Source organism: Aethalodelphis obliquidens, unplaced genomic scaffold (genome assembly GCF_003676395.1).
Source record: "Aethalodelphis obliquidens isolate GAN/ISIS:26980383/991018 unplaced genomic scaffold, ASM367639v1 scaffold37, whole genome shotgun sequence".
Taxonomy (NCBI): Eukaryota; Metazoa; Chordata; class Mammalia; order Artiodactyla; family Delphinidae; genus Aethalodelphis; species Aethalodelphis obliquidens.
This window is the reverse complement of record NW_020837981.1, coordinates 2974939-2992309: the sequence shown is the minus strand read 5'-3', so window position 1 is coordinate 2992309 and position 17371 is coordinate 2974939.

The following is a 17371-nucleotide window of genomic DNA, read 5'->3' as shown; positions in this document are numbered from 1 at the left end:
GTGACCTCTGCTCTACAGAAATACAGATCTCCTTTTTTTAAAAGGGCAAATCAGGGAGTCTTGACTGCAATTAACTGGGTTGCTGATTGCCTTGTCATTCTGGATGGTGCCTTTTATTAAATGGAACTTCGAATCTCCAAGACCAGTGAACTCCTCTAGATGACACTGGTGAGCCAGCACTGACCACCTGCAGTTCCTGTCCTACACATCTATCACTCCTCCAAATTAGAAGGGAAACACTAATACAGGGAACAAGGAGACACTGACTGCTGTTTTTGCATTTGTCCCTGGATTAGATGGCCTCTTCCTCCAAGGACCCTCCTTGAGTAAACAGTGACATCCACTGGCTGAAAATCAGATCCCGTGTCATATTCACTGAAGAAAAAAAACCTCCCCACAGGTTAGCAAGAGAGCTTTGATCCAGGCTGGGGATTCTCAGGTACCAACAGACAGCATGAAAAGAAATGAATCTAGAGCCAAGAGAAGGCAGGTCTTGGGAAAACACGGATGTGAATAAGAACAAGAAAGAAACGCAATTTCCAGTACATGCTGGGCTGCTTTGAGTTTCAGAATCACAGAGCTGTGCTCAGAATCAGTTATCAGATGCCAGAACCAGAAGGGACCTGTGGTTCTGTACCAGCTAATACAGGAACCCCAACCTTATGAGGCTACTGAGCTCTTAAAATGTGGCTAGTCTGAATTGCAATGTGCTGTCAGTACGAGCTACATCCTGATTTTGAAGACTTCTTAATTTCTAAAAAAAGGAGTATAAAATATCACATTGATAATTTTTATATTTATGACGTGTTGAAATAATATTTTGACATAGTGGGTTAAATAAAACATATTATAAAAATTAATTCCACCCGTTCTTTTTCCTTTTATCATAACTACTAGGAAATTTTAAATTGCCTACGTAGCTGGCACTCTATTTCAGTGGGCAGGACAGTTAAATGTCACCTAGCTCAGTCGTTCTCAACCCTGCTGATACCAGAAACTCCTGGGGAGCTTGTAAAACATACAGATACGGGGACCCCACCCTCGCAGATTCTGATTCAATTGGCAGAGGGGATGTAAGTGGCAGAAACACCATGAATGTGCTCTCCTCCAGTTTCCTTTCTCTAATATTTCTGCATCCAAGCTGTCCTTGATTGCCCTGAATTTTATTGATCTGTAGTCCTCCTTAAGCACCACTTTCATCCTGCACTTCTGTGCTCACAAATATATAATGTCTTTATTCGCTTAACAGATACTAGGTACCTTGTGCCCCAGGCACTAGGAATACAGGATGAAGAGGACAATTTTCTTCTCTTTCGGAGCTTATATTTGGAGTGGAGCAGGAGAGATCAATCAAATCAGTCAATCAAGAAAAATATCAACAGAGACCTAAGATAGAATGATAGGAGAAAGACAGATTGGGTGGCCGCTTGAGGCCAGGTGGCCATGGAAAGGCTCTCTCATCAAGTTCCAGTGGAGATCTGAGTGATACCAGCCACGAGCATCATCATGAGGAAGAACATCCTAGGCATCCGAAACAGCTGAGACCAAGGCCGGTGACGGCAAGGTGGTTGGTGCGACTGAAGAGCAAAAAGAAAGCCATGGTGACTGAAGTAAGGATCGGGTGGAGGAGAGAGGAGAGGGAGGTTGAGACTTTAGTAAGAAAGTACCTATTAAGGATGAATCAAGGACTCTACACCTGAACTAGATTAAGGTGAAGCAGGGGAGGGGAAGGAGCCTTCCAACCAGGGAATAATGCATGCAAAGTTTCTGTGAGACAGGGAGAATGTCCAAAGGACTGAAAGAAAGCTCGAGTGCCCAGGTCACAGTGAGCAAGGGGGACTGTGTGATGAGCCGAAGACATGAGGTGAAGCCAGAGGATGAAGGACCTCAAAATCCCTGCCAACATGAAATGTTTTTAGAAGGGGTATTTTAGAAGAAGTGTTTTTAGAAAGAGGTATATTCATAATTCTAAAAAATAGAGAGCCACACATATATATATATATATATATATGTCACATATATGTGTTTATATATATATGATTGATTATGCTGGAATATCTTTGGAAACACATAAGAAACTGGTAAGTCAGGAAAATATACTTTTCATTGTATACCTTATACATGTATCAATTTTTCATAAGATAAAAATATTTTAAAATGTACAAAGTAAGCTGATATATGAACTTCATCAAGGCCCTTACATTTGCTCTTTGCTATGGCTGGAGTGCTCTACCTCTGCACTTGTGTATGATTCAAGTCCAATCTCATGCCTCTGTGACCTTCCTTGTGGACTTTGTCTAAAAGCCTCAAGTGCCCCTCCCACAGCTGACCTTGGCCACCCAGCAGACATCAAGGTATCTTTCAGGACCCAGCTCCCTGCCTCCAGGACCCCCCACCCCCCAGAGTCAGGCGCACCCTCCTCCCTGGGCTTTGCAGACCTCCCTGTGTTTCCCATCCTGCTATGTGATCATGCACTATGACTTTATAGGCTGTTCTCTAGACCAGAAACTCCTTGAGGCCAGGGATGGGGTCTCACCCTCTCTGTACAACCTGTACCTAAAGCACAGCCTGGCACACAGGACATGCCTGGAGATGGTATCATGAGGACGTGAACACGGAACTTGGAATCACACAGACCAGGGTCTGTGTCCAGGCTCTGCTATGAAGTTTACAAAGGCAAGTTACTCTGATTGGGGCCTTAGTTTGTGATCTGGAAGTGCTTGCATACCTGTCTTACAATATAGCTGTGATGATTAAATAGCAAAGGAATGTAAGGTGGAATTATTATTGCTTCTGCATCCCCTTAAGAATTCGGGTGCTCAGTAAAATCCTTCAGCACGCACTTGGTCCTCTGCTCACTAGCTGCTGTGCCCTGCTCTCCTTATCAGCCCGTTTTCAGCTTCTTCTGCTAAGAGTCCAGCCCCTCCACCTGGCTGTTAAGGCACTGAGACCTGGAATTTTCCTTCTCTTTTAATAAATGCAGGTGCAGCTTCCTTTAATGCGCTGTCAGTGAGCGGTAAGAATCTAGGCTGCACAATCAAATGAAACAAATGCTTGGCCATCTCTGCTAACAGCTGTGAAGCTCAGGAAACCCTTATGTCCTGGGAAACCGACATTCCAGAGTCTGTATGTTAGGAGCACAACCCACTGCTGTTAAGGTATGGCATGGTTCCTTTGCTTTTAGCATTATTTTTCTCTTAAACTTGGGAGTTCACAGAGCAGGGTAGGATGACAGAGGGTGGGAGAGGATGATGGCTGCTCTTCAGGGAAATAATTAGCCTGCAAATGATGATCTGATTGCCTGCAGGGTCAGTGTGAGGTTGGGGGAAGTCTCCAAAATAACAAGCCAGGGTCCACTATGTTGCATGTCAATACAAATCCGTTCTTGCTAGGAGGATGTTTGCTTAATCCAGAGCAGAACCCATCAGTTGGTGGCCCTGCTTATCCCATAAACAAAGCCTCACATATGAACGTGGACTCTCGACTGAGGCATCTTTCAAATATTTTATAAGAAGTTGGTTCCTTTTTCTTATCGTGCCAGCTCAGGAGGAACTGGTGTTAGCTGTAGTCTATGCTTTTACTTTCTAGGACAAGAAAACAGAACATGTGACACAGGCGCAGGCCCTGCTTTCTGGAGGACGATCATTAGTATTAATTTATTTAGTTAACCAATGTTTACTGAACACCTACCATGTGCTGGTTGGGAGGAGAGGCAGTTAACCAAATCAGAATAGATGAGGTTTCTGAGATGGATAGCCGAGCAGTAGGGAGATAAGTAAATAAGTAGAAGCACTGTGAGCTTACAGTGGTGCAAGGGGAGCTCTTTTACAGACCCAGGGAGCCAGAGCCCAGGGAGATGAAGACCTAGCAGTGAACTCTGGAGACTCAGAGCTGGCTGGAGTGACCACTCCTCGGGCCTCTGCCATCTGCGAGGCTGCGTAAGCCTCTGGGAATGTCTGAATCCGAGGCCCTTCATCCACGCAATAGAGGTGAAAATCCTATTTCAGAGGTTGACGTGAGAATGAATTAGGTGATGTACTTAAGAGTGCTGTAATTTAAGGGGCATTCAGTAAATATTAGCTCCCTTCCCCTTAAGCGAGCAGATCAGTGGGCTGGAGAACCAGTGGGCTTTGGGAGCAAAGAGAACCAGATCTGAGCTCCAGTTCTACGGTTTATTGCTGTGTGAGGCTGCATCCCACCCCCTCATCTCTTAAATGGAGGTGCTAATACCTGCCTTACAGGAGTTGTGAAGAACAACTGAGTTGATGTGGCTGACACTGGGTGTCACCCGGTGCAAACCCTTCGGTGCATGAGATTTCTGCCCTGAAAGGTCAGGGACCGTGTCTGAATTTGCTCACCAGCATAATTCTGGTGCTTGGCCCTGAAGCAGCCAACACATACGAAGTAATGAACAATTTTTGTTGAAGGAATGAATTTCCTAATTTTCCAATGGCAAAACAAAGACCCAGGGCTGTGAAGTAATTTACCCCTTCAAGGGTAATTTTGCCCCAAGTCAAGAAGTAAATTAGTGACCAACCTCGGGGATCTTTTCAGTGCCCCATAGGAAAAGGAGACAGGAAATGACAGAGTACACCTCAGAGACCCCAAAACAGGGGGGAACTTGACAGGCGAATGTAAATGCTCCCGCCTGAATTATTCCTGCGCCCAAAAAATTGCACAAATCCCTCCTGGCTGAAAACAAAGGGCAGACCATTTTTACAGTTTAATCAGAAAAAAAGTAGCTCAGGGTTTGTGACTAAACAGGGGGAGGACCAAGAACGCTGTGATTCTTGGGGTCCCTTATGCTCTATTGGCAAGATTCAGGGCAACCTGCTGAACTACAGCAGCTGAATTTTCACCTCCGTGTTATGTTCTGATAAACGCAAAATGGGAACAGATCTGAACCTGTTTAGATGAACTGAAGAAAAAGATGAGGCAGACATGATGGCTTTTCTGAGCTTTAGCACATGTGTTGCTATCTCACCTTCCACAAGCTGGGAAAAGTATGGAAACCACCCTTCTTATCACTGAGCCAGTGACAGTAACACTTAGGAGAAGCTTTCACACAGTGGGATAGAAAATCTATCTCGGGCAGCAATGAGATGTGCTGAGAGCATGGAGACTCATTCAGAAACACTTTGTAAAGCAATCTCCAGGGCCTCGGCCACACCGGGCACTCACTGCCCCCAGCAGAGCCAGGGCCTACTGTCCGGGGGCCCATTAAACAATCTGTGGGTCATTCAAGGCCCTCAGATAGCCAATTCTTCCTGAAATACCCCTTCTGGATGTGATTTCTTTTAGATTCCAATTCCTTTTACTGAGCGGATGACCTTGGGGAAATTATATAATCCCTCTGAACCCGTTTCCTCATCTATAAAAGAGAAGCAAGACAAGGACCCACCCCATTAGGTTGCCATGAGCAACTAAATGAAATAACGCATGTCAAACATTCAGTGAAGGGCTTAGGACGTAGCAGGCTCTCAAGAAGTGGTTTTTGGTAGTGCTGTGGTTGCCATTTTAATGTGCACTATCTCGTCTGCCGGTGGATCGGTCAGAGGGATTTAACTTCAAAACCCAAATCAGATGATGTTTTTGAGTTTATTACTTTGGATTTTAAAAAAAGAGTATTGGTGAATGCATGGGCACTTGATTGGAAAACTGGGCTGTGAAGTGCTTGCCAATTTGGATAGAGCTCTCAGAGCTTCTAGAACTGAGGACAGTATACAGACGGCCAAGTCATAGCCACCTCATGGATTGCTGAGTCCTTCTGTAATCCATTTACCATAATCTAGGTACACAGATCATTCACATTTAGCTCTCAGCCTAAATCCCCTTTTTGTAAGTGTTGGATGTTTTTTCCTGAATCTCTGCAGTTGTTTTCAATATCTAAGAGCAGGATATATATCCCTAGTCTATCCTGTTAGATTCGGCCCCTCACTTCAGCCTGCCCTGGTTCTGTAGGTGTTTGATTCTAACATCCAAAAGATACACGAACAATCCTTCTACTAAACCTCCCCCCTTTATCTTTACCCAACCCACTGATAAAGTTAGCAATTAGGAAAATAAATGTGTTGCACAGAGTAGGAAAGGGGAACAGTAACGTTTGTGGAACACCAACAATGCCAGCACTTTAGCAGTAAGCAGTAGAGTGTGAGGTCTTAAAACCATGTGCTCTCAGGTCAGACTGCCTGGCGTCATTACTCCCTGTGTGAGCTCAGGTCAATTACTCAGCCTCTCTGAACCTTAATTCCCTCAGCCGTAATATGCGAAGGATTTGTTAGGGTAATTAATTGAGCTGATACATGTTTCTGACACATGGTAGTGCTGGATAACCGTTAGATTTTATTCTCATGTAATCATCATAACAAGCCTGCAAGTGCTATTCATCTTCATGTTTACAAATAAGGAAATGGAGGCTCAGGGCGTTTAGGTCATTTGCTAGTAACCTTGATATCAAATTGGACCTGGAAACCTAGCCCAGGCTGCCTGTCGCCAAAGTCCCATCAGCACCAGGCTGCCTGTCGCCAAAGTCCCATCAGCACCAGACTGCCACCCAGAAGAATGCTCCAGGCACATCTAATGATGAGCATGTGTTCTTCTCTCATCTATGTTTCCAGCCATTGCAATTCAGTCTCTCCTCTCCCGTACTACCCAGGAAAAGAAAGCAAAAGGAGGCATCAAGCAATAGGTAGAAAGAATAACAGCCCTAAGAGTTTATCCTTCCTCAATTAATTTCCCTAGAAGCGGAAGTTTATCTGACAAGGGTGAGCCCTTAATAAGGAATTCCTATCCAAGGCCCCCAGTATGGGTGTGTTTTGTCCACATTCACAGCATGTGACAGCAGACAGCAAAATATACTTGGCTTTAGGTAGCCTGATGAGTTCTACAACACATACAAACACACCACACACACACACACACACACACACACACACACACACACACACACGACCAGCTGAGTCAAAAACTAAAAATAGATATTCCTCCCAGGGTCCACTGGGTGAGATCTTACCTAGCGAAGATTATCTACTCGAAGGTACCTGCCCAGTCTAAAGTCCAGCCAAGTGTTAGACTATTATCCTAGGCTCCGGGTGCAAGTGGAATAAAGGATGATTCTATCAAAGGTCCAAGGGAGGTAGGCAAAGGAGCCAAAACATGGCAGAGGCCTTTACAGCATCTATGGGAGATCACAGCTCAAAATGGGATTTTTCTGGAGATCAAGACAGATAATACTTCTGTATTCAAAGCAGCCCTGACAACATGATGGACGTTGATACTGATCATGGGGCTAAAGACATTCCAGCCCTGCATAATTTCTTTCTGCTCTTCTTTACTGGAGGATTAGAGCCAACTCAGAGCTGGCCTCTCTGTGTGATGAGTGAAGGCTGGAAACCTCCCTTCCTTTCCCAGGGCCAGGTATCTGGTCAGCCAGGGGCAGCTGGGAGTATTGGACCTGGCAGCTTCCTGAAAGCTGAAGAAGAGGGAGAAGCTGATTGGACCAGAGTGTGAGCTTAGACTAGACGTTGCCAAACTTGTCTGTACTTTGGAACCACCTGGGGAAGCTTTTAAATATTTCAAAAACTGGGCCACATTCCAGGTCCAGTAAAACTGCAATCTGCCGAGTAGGACAGAGGCACCAGGAGTTTTGAAGCTCCCGAGGCAATTCCAATGTGCAGGCTAGTTTGGGAACCACTGGTTTAGAGCCGTGGTTCTTACCTGGGGGGCGATTTTGCCCCGCAGGTGCGTTCGGCAATGTCAGAAGACATTTCTGGTTGTCACACTGGGGGATGGTACTACTGACATCTAGTGGGAAGGGGCCAGGGACGCTGCTAAACATCCTGCCATGTACAGGCCAGCCCCACAGCAAAGAATTAACTGGCCAAAATGTCAGTAGTGCCTAGATTAAGAACCCCGGTTTAGACTCTTGCTGCTCGACGTGTGGTTCAGCAACCAGTAGCACAACATCACTTGGAGCTTGTTAGAAATGCAGAATCTCAGGCCGAACCCCAGACTCAGTGGCTCAAAACTGCACTTTTTACAAGATCCCTTGGTGACCCATATGCACATTACACTTTAGAAGCACTAGCTTAGATTATTTTAGGGTTGTTTTGTATAATGGGAGATCCCTTCAGTTTAACTGCTATGCTGGATTTTTTTAAACACGGCAACCCTTTCTTTCACATCCCCAATTCTCCCCACAGCTCCCCAAGCTTGTGTACGAGAACAGCCTCAGGCTTTAGAGCCAGACAGATGCAGGTTTAGATCCCAGCTCAGGGTAAGGATCACCTGAAAGCATTTACCCTAGCTGGGCCTCAGCTGCCTAACCTGCAAAAGAGAAAATGATGTGAAGACTCAGGGAAACTATGCAAAATTCAGGATGGTGTCTGAACAGTGTGAGCTGGAATCTGAGCTTCACCTACTTATGAGTTTTTGACCTTGAGCAATGTACTTTTCTTCTTTCAACCTTAATTTCCTCCTCTACATAAAAAGTAGCAGGGTCAATCCCACTCCTGGGCATACACTCCGACAAAACTCTAATTTGAAAAGATATATGCACCCCTATGTTCATAGCAGCACTATTTACAATAGCTAAGACATGGAAACAACCTAAATGTCCATCAACAGTTGAATAATGATGTGGGGCACACACACACAGACTGGAATATTACTTAGCCATAAAAAAGAAAAAATAATGCCATTTGCAGCACCATGGATGGACCTAGAGATGATCATACTAAGCGAAGTAAGTCAGAAAGAGAAAGACAAATACCATATGATATCACTTATATGTGGAATCTAATATATGACACAAATGAACGTATCTAGGAAACAGAAACGGACTCACAGACATAGAGAACAAACTTGTGGTTGCCAAGGGGGAAGGGAGGGGACGGAGGGAGTGACTGGGAGTCTGGGATTAGCAAATGCAAACTAGTATATATAGGATGGATAAACAAGGTCCTACTGTATAGCACAGGGCACTCTAGTCAACATCTTATGATAAATCATAATGGAAAAGAATATGAAAAAGAATATATATGTATAACTGAGTCACTTTGCTGTATAGCAGGAATTAACACAACATCGTAAATTGAATATACTTCAATAAAATTTTTAAAAAAGAGCAGGATCACACCTGATCCTGCAGAACATTATCCAGATGATGGAATTTAAGGTGCTAATGTGAAGAAGAAAAAAAAAAAAGCAGCAGCAGCTCATGTGGAGTATATGCTCACGTGCAGTCCTCACTCACTTGCTTCCTGAAATACAGGAGGAGCTCCATAAATGGGATAGCCTTTAATCACGTGCAGTCCTCACTCACTTGCTTGCTCACGTGCAGTCCTCACTCACTTGCTTCCTGAAATACAGGAGGAGCTCCATAAATGGGATAGCCTTTAATTCAAATTGCTCACTACAGAACCATAAATCCCTTCCCTGTATCAATCTGGCAGGGCATATGTTCACAGTCATAGACTCCCCTTCATCCATTCTGGGGCCAACACGGAGGATGTTGTCATCTGCTGTTTTGTCTCGTTGTCTCTGTTGAGACTGCAGCTCAAGGGTGGGCGTCATGCCTCGCCTTTCTCCTGCAATCCCACAGCACTTTGCAGTTGGGCGATGTGCACAAAAATCCTCAACAAATGTTTCCTGCTAGCGATTTGGAATGCAAAGCCCCACAACTAGTAAGAGGGAGAACCGAGATTCAAACCTGGTTCCTCCAATCCCCAAACCTGAGCGGGCTTCATGTCAACACACTACCTCTCCCATGACAAGTGTTTTACACACACACGCACACACACACACACACACACATGCACACACAAAATGCAGAAATCAATTAACAACTGCCTGGTGGGTTTTTCTGTAGTGACATGAGTGTTTATCTTCTCTCCTCAACTGGATCGTATGTGTCTCAAAGCAGGAGCTGTGCCTTTCCCTTGTTCTGTGTTCCTCAGGGCCCTTACTACATAGCTGAGCTCACATCAAAAGCTCAATAACCTGTTATCCAAATGATGGATTGGTGAGTTGGCTGACTGATTAGGTTAGCGATTGACTGGAATAAATACAATGTGAGCATAAGAGACACACGTTGCAATTATGTAACCTCTAACTCTGTCTTTAGAAAACTTCTGTAAATTTCTAAATATTTTACTACATTCAGGAGAGATCTACTCTACTTAGGCCTTTCCATGAACTCCCAGAAAACAAATAATACACTCTATAAAGTAAGCATGAAGGGAGGGGAAGAGGAGTCATCAAAGACCCAGCCCTACAAGGCTTCTTAGGTGCTACTGCCACATGGAGGAGGCCCAACAAGGCACATTGGAACAACAGTCACACTGAGCCTGAAGACATGAATGAGATGAGGAGAGCTGAGAAGAAGGGGAGGTGAAGGCATGACCTCTAGATAGAAGAGAATCACTGTGAGATGGAACGACGGCTCTTCCTTGCTGGCTTTGCAAGAGGATGCCCAGCCCATTCAGAGGGGTAGGCCAGGCAAACCCGTGGCTTCAGGGGCTGTAGAGAACACGACCGACACTGACAGGAGTGTAAGTGCCACACCAGATGAGCCAGAACCAGTTTCAGTGATTCTGAGCAGCCAACACCACCACTGAGTCCAAGGGCTTTGGTTTTAGCCCAGGAACCAGGGAGCAGGAGTTTGGGGAGGCTCCAGCTCCAATGACAAAGCATAGATTGGAGCCATTGGACATGAGCACAGAGATTTTCAATTCTACTTCGTGCCACAAACAGAGACCAAGCACCTGCTCTGCGCTGACTGTGGCAAAGCAGCCATGAAAAGAAACATAAACGAGCATTGACTTTCCCCCAGTGAGGGAGACATGCTAAGTAGCCAGTTCCCCATAAGAGAAAACAAGACAGATGATTGCTGTTGCTTCTCTCTTCAATCACTTTCATTGCTCGGTGGAATAAAGGTCTTCTGGACCTTCAGCAAGGCTGGATCTACCCCAGTTCTTCACCTCTCTTGGGGGTTGGAGGACAGGTATGGGTTCACAAGGGAAGGGTTGAAAACTCCTAGACCTTAGGCTGCGGGGAGGGATCAGCCAGAGAGCCAAGTGAGGAGCCAGAAGAGACTAAAGAGAGAAAGAAAAACAAAGCGGAAACCCAACCCGAAAGCACAAAACAGTGAAGAGCTCTGTGGAGCCAGCGAAAAAAGTCAGGAAGAGAAAGGACTCTCCTTGAGGACTTTCTCCAAAGAGAGGAATTTTTTTCTGGGCTGGTGTTGATGTGCCGTGCACAGAAAACGCCCCTTCCTGGGACCCAAATAGGAACAGCAGCCCAGATCTGCCTGAGGCCTCACTAGCCATATTGTTTCTTTCTCCTGAAAATAAAATCTGGGGTCCCTACTTCTCACCCTTCTAAGAGAAGAGCTGAGACTTGGATCAATCTGGAGTATTTCTCAGTCTGCCATGAAGGTAACACAGGGAGAGAGAGACCCAGCTCCAGTACTGGGGGGAAATGTTCTGGATCTCAGAGTATGGCTCGGGAAGGAAAAGAGGGAGCTGCATTTAATGGGATGATAGTATGGCAATGGTATTTTTTAAGTACTGTTGATGAAAAATAGAAACTGTAAGCTAGGACTTCCCTGTTGGTACAGTGGTTAAGAATCCGCCTGCCAATGCAGGGGACACGGGTTCGAGTCCTTGTCCGGGACGATCCCACATGCCGTGGAGCAGCTAAGCCCATGCGCCACAACTACTGAGCCTGTGTGCCACAACTACTGAAGCTCGCGAACCTAGAGCCCGTGCTCCGCAACAAGAGAAGCCACCGCAATGAGAAGCTCGCGCACTGCAACAAAGAGTAGTCCCCGCTCGCAGCAACTAGAGAAAGCCTGCACACAGCAACAAAGAACCAAAGAAGCCATAAATTAATTAATTTAAAAAAACTGTAAGATGTTTGAATTTACAAACACACACACACACCTCTTCTCCAAAACAAAGTTTTCTTACAGTGAAGCTAAACAGTGCAGTAATTACCCAGAAAAATGCTTCTTTCTTTCTACTGATCTACTAAAATAGGTGTGGAGAGGACCTTTCCCTTGGCCATCAAAAAGCAGGTGGAAATATTTTTTTCTTGCCTGAGTTTGCATGGTTTGACAAATAAAAACTCACCCTTCTTTAATGTAATGAAAGGATCTTCTGTCACTGTTGAAATTTTGCAAGGAGAAATTTTCACAAAAGCTGACAGGAATGAGGTGTGATCCTTCAATTATAAATAAGGAAGGGAATGAATTTTGGACTACCTACTTTGTGCCAGAGAAAAACCGAACATGTGTATTTTCCCTTGTCAGAAATTAGTGGAAATTGCACAGTAATGTGAATATGGGCTGTAGTGTTTTCAGTGTAATTGTCAGATACCGAACACGCAACCATTTTAAAAAATCAATAACAGTGTATGTAATAGAACATTAATTAAAATGGAGGCTATCTTGGTAAAAAAAAAAAAAAAAAAAACCCTGGAGCAACTGTTCCAGGTGCTCTAAACAGTGTATCTCATTTAACCGTTAGAACAACCCAATGAGATAATGTTCTTATCCTTCACTTAAAGACGGCAAACCGAGATTCAAAGAGGTGTCATAACATTCTCAAGATCTCACAGGTCCATGACTTCATCAAACATTTGCCAGTTGACAATATGATACTGACTTGTGCCCCCACCCACCCCCAAACACACCACCATCCCAACACCAAATCATCCTGGGTGGGGGGGTGGTTAATACATCTCCCCTACACATCATTCTAAAGGCAGATGGGTTTTAAATCAATCCACCAAGTGATCAATTAACATCCTCCCTTCTATAACCAGCTCCAGATTCCTGAAAGAGATGGGGAAATATTGTGTCTTTTCAGGGTGCATTTATATTCATCTCAATTACTCTTCTTCTTCATTCCAGCAGAACATAAATTACCAGCTCTGTTGTCAAATGCTGCATGTAACTGTGTTTAGCATAAGGTCCCAGGGGAAAAGAAAAGTCATCGGCTATTCTATGGGCAGGAATATGCCAGGGGACATCAGAATGGAGATTGAAGGGTGGTATCCACCCTCTCTACCCTCCCCGCAACATCCCCCAGGACCTGGGAGCCCAGGCCTGTCAACAGCCACAAATAGGAATAGGGGATATCAGAGTGTGCAGAATATGAACTGGGTAAGTAATTCCAGGAAAGAAACAGTGAGCTTTTTATTTGTCAAACCACACAAACTCAGGCAAGAAAAAATATTTCCACCTACTTTTTGATGGCCAAGCGGCAGCTCCTCTCCATGCCTATTTTAATAAATCAGTGGAAAGAAACATTATTTGGGTAATTACTATGAACCGTGTCATGTAACAATGATCTCACTTAATTCCTGGGCAGCCCTCAAGTAGAAGTCTCAAGTCAGGGCTGTTATCTGACTTCTCCAAAGTGACACAGCTGGGAAGTACAGAGCTGGTAGATATTTTTTTTCCTGGACTGGTCTTTTGAAGCCCCTTTCTTTCTTTATCCCAGCATTTACCCATTCCCTCAAGTGACTGCTCCAGCAGACCCGCCCTGTTGGAAACCAACTAACCAAGAGTCAATCTTTATAAAATGCCCAAAGAGATGCGCCTCTTGAACTCCAAAAAGAAAGAACCCTCCTCATCACTGTTGATTAGAATTAAGATTGCTGATAAAACTCAAAAACAAAACAACTATGACTTGACAATGCTCTCACCTAAAAGAAGTTCTGGCAAAGAGTTCCACTCTAAATCAAGAACCCAGGTTTTCTCTATCTTGCTGCTCTGTCACCCTCAGATCATGGCTTCCATTGTCAAAGTCCCTTTACGGTCCAGATGGCTGCTGGAACACTTGCCATCGCCTTTGAATGCCAGGCACCAAGACGGATGAAGCAAGAAAGGACAAACGGGCTGTCTCTCCTTTAAGGAGTCACCCTAAATCTTCTACCTGCAAACTTCAGCTTGCCCTGTGGCCAGAAATATTCACATGCTCACCTAGCTGCTCACCTAGCTGCAAGAGAGTCTGGCAAATGTGGTCTACACTGGGCACACCATCACCCTGACATACACCAGGGCTCTTTTCCTAAGGGAAGAAGACAAAACAAAGATAATGGGTAGCGACCAGCTATCTCTCACTCAATCATCACCACCCAACCCCACCACCATCATCAACACTCTTTATCAAAGACTTTCTATACTATACACCTTAGCTCAGTTCATCCCACAATACCCCTATGAAGGATACCATTTTCCCCACTCTACAGACAGTGAAACAGAGACTCAGAGAAGCTAAGTAACTTACATGAGGTCACAGAATTGAGATGTGAGCCAGGAAGATACATTTATTATTAATAATGTTTGTCCTGAGTAGAAGCAAGAAGAACTACAATACGGCAGCCTGTGGAAAAAAAACCACATTCACAGAAAGATAGACAAGATGAAAAGGCAGAGGGCTATGTACCAGATGAACGAGAAAGAAAAAAACCCCAGAAAAACAGCTAAAAGAAGTGGAGACAGGCAACCTTCCAAAAAAATAATTCAGAATAATGACAGTAAAGATGATCCAGGACCTCAGAAAAAGAATGGAGGCAAAGATCGAGAAGATGCAAGAAATGTTTACGAAAGGCCTAGAAGAATTAAAGAACAAACAAACAGAGATGAACAATACAATAACTGAAATGGAAACTACATTAGAAGGAATCAATAGCAGAATAACTGAGGCAGAAAAACGGATAAGTGACCTGGAAGGTAGAATGTTGGAATTCACTGCTGCAGAAAAGAATAATGAAAAAAGAATGAAAAGAAATGAAGACAGCCTAAGAGACCTCTGGGACAACATTAAATGCAAAAACATTTGCACTATAGGGGTCCAAGAAGGAGAAGAGAGAGAGAGAAAGGACCTAAGAAACTATTTGAAGAGATTATAGTTCAAAAGTTCCTTAACATGAGAAAGGAAATAGCCACCAAGTCCAGAACGCACAGAGAGACCCATACAGGATACACCCAAGGAGAAACACGCCAAGACACATACTAATCAAATTGGCAAAAATTAAAGACAAACAAAAATTATTGAAAGCAGCAAGGGAAAAATGACAAATAACATACAAGGGATCTCCCATAAGGTTAAAAGCTGATTTCTCAGCAGAAACTCTACAAGCCAGAAGGGAGTGTCATGATATACTTAAAGTGATGAAAGTGAAGAACCTACAACCAAGATTACTCTACACAGTAAGGATCTCATTCAGATTCGACGGAGAAATCAGAAACGTTACAGACAAGCAAAAGCTAAGAGAATTCAGCACGACCAAACCAGCTCTACAACAAATGCTAAAGGAACTTCTCTAAGGGGGAAACACAAGAGAAGAAAAGAACCTGCAAAATAAACCCAAAACAATTAAGAAAATGGTCAAAGGAACATACATATTGATAATTACCTTAAATGTGAATCGATTAAATGCTCCAACCAAAAGACACAGGGTTGCTGAATGGATACAAAAACAAGACCATATATATGCTGTCTACAAGAGACCCATTTCAGACCTAGGGACACATACAGACTTAAAGTGAGGGGAAAAGGAAAAAGATATTCCATGCAAATAGAAATCAAAAGCTGGAGTAGCAATACTCCTATTAGTTAAAATAGACTTTAAAATAAAGAATGTTACAAGAGACAAGGAAGGACACTATATAATGATCAAGGGATCAATCCAAGAAGAAGATATAACAGTTATAAATATATATGCATGCAACCTCAATACATAAGGCAACTGTTAACAGCTATAAAAGAGGAAATTCACGTAACACACTAATAGTGGGGGACTTTAACACCTCACTTACACCAATGGACAGATCATCCAAAATGAAAATAAATAAGGAAACACAAGCTTTAAATGACACAATAGACCAGATAGATTTAATTGATATTTAAAGGACATTCCATCCAAAAATAGCAGATTACACTTTCTTCTCAAGTGCACATGGAACATTCTCCAATAGATCACAACTTGGGTAACAAATGAAGCCTCAGTAAACTGAAGAAAATTGAAATCATATTAAGCATCTTTTCTGACCACAATGCTATGAGATTAGAAATGAATTACAGGGGAAAAAATGTAAAAAACACAAACACATGGAGGCTAAACAATATGTTACTAAATAACCAAGAGATCACTGAAGAAATCAAAGAGGAAATCAAAAAATACCTAGAGACAAATGACAATGAAAACACGATGATCCAAAACCTATGGGATGTAGCAAAAGCAGTTCTAAGAGGGAAGTTTATAGCTATACAAGCCTACCTCAAGAAACAAGAAAAATCTCAAATAAACAATCTAACCTAACACCTAAAGGAACTAGAGAAAGAAGAACAAACAAAACCCAAAGTTAGCAGAAGCGAAGAAATCATAAAGATCAGAGCAGAAATAAATGAACCAGAAACAAAGAAAGCAATAGCAAAGATCAGTAAAACTAAAAGCTGATCCTTTGAGAAGATAAACAAAATTGATCAACAATTAGCCAGACTTATCAAGAAAAAGAGGGAGAGGATGCAAAACAATAAGATTAGAAATGAGGGGGCTTCTCTGGTGACGCAGTGGTTGAGAGTCTGCCTGCCGATGCAGGGGACGCGGGTTCGTGCCCCGGTCCGGGAAGATCCCACATGCCACGGAGCAGCTGGGCCCATGAGCCATGGCCGCTGATCCTGTGCGTCCGGAGCCGGTGCTCCGCGGCGGGAGAGGCCACAACAGTGAGAGGCCTGCATACCGCATTAAAAAAAAAAAAAAAATTAGAAATGAAAAACGAGAAGTTACAACAGACACCACAGAAATACAAAGCATCCTAAGAGACTACTACAAGCAACTCTATGCCAATAAAATGGACAACCTGGAAGAAATGGACAAATTCCAAGACTGAAGCAGTAGGAATAGAAAATATGAACAGACCAATCACAAGTAATGAAATTGAAACTGTGATTAAAAATCTTCCAGCAAACAAAAGTCCAGGACCAGATGGCTTCACAGGTGAATTCTACCAAACATTTAGAGAAGAGCTAACACCCATCCTTCTCAAACTCTTCCAAAAAATTGCAGAGGAAGGGACACTCCCAAACTCATTCTATGAGGCCACCATCACCCTGATACCAAACCCAGACAAAGATACTACAAAAAAAGAAAATTACACACCAATATCACTGATGAATATAGATGCAAAAATCCTCAACAAAATACTAGCAAACAGAATCCAACAACACATTAAAATGATCATACACCATGATCAAGTGGGATTTATCCCAGGTATACAAGGATTCTTCAATATAGGCAAATCAATCAATGTGATACACCATATTAACAAATTGAATAAAAACCATATGATCATCTCAAT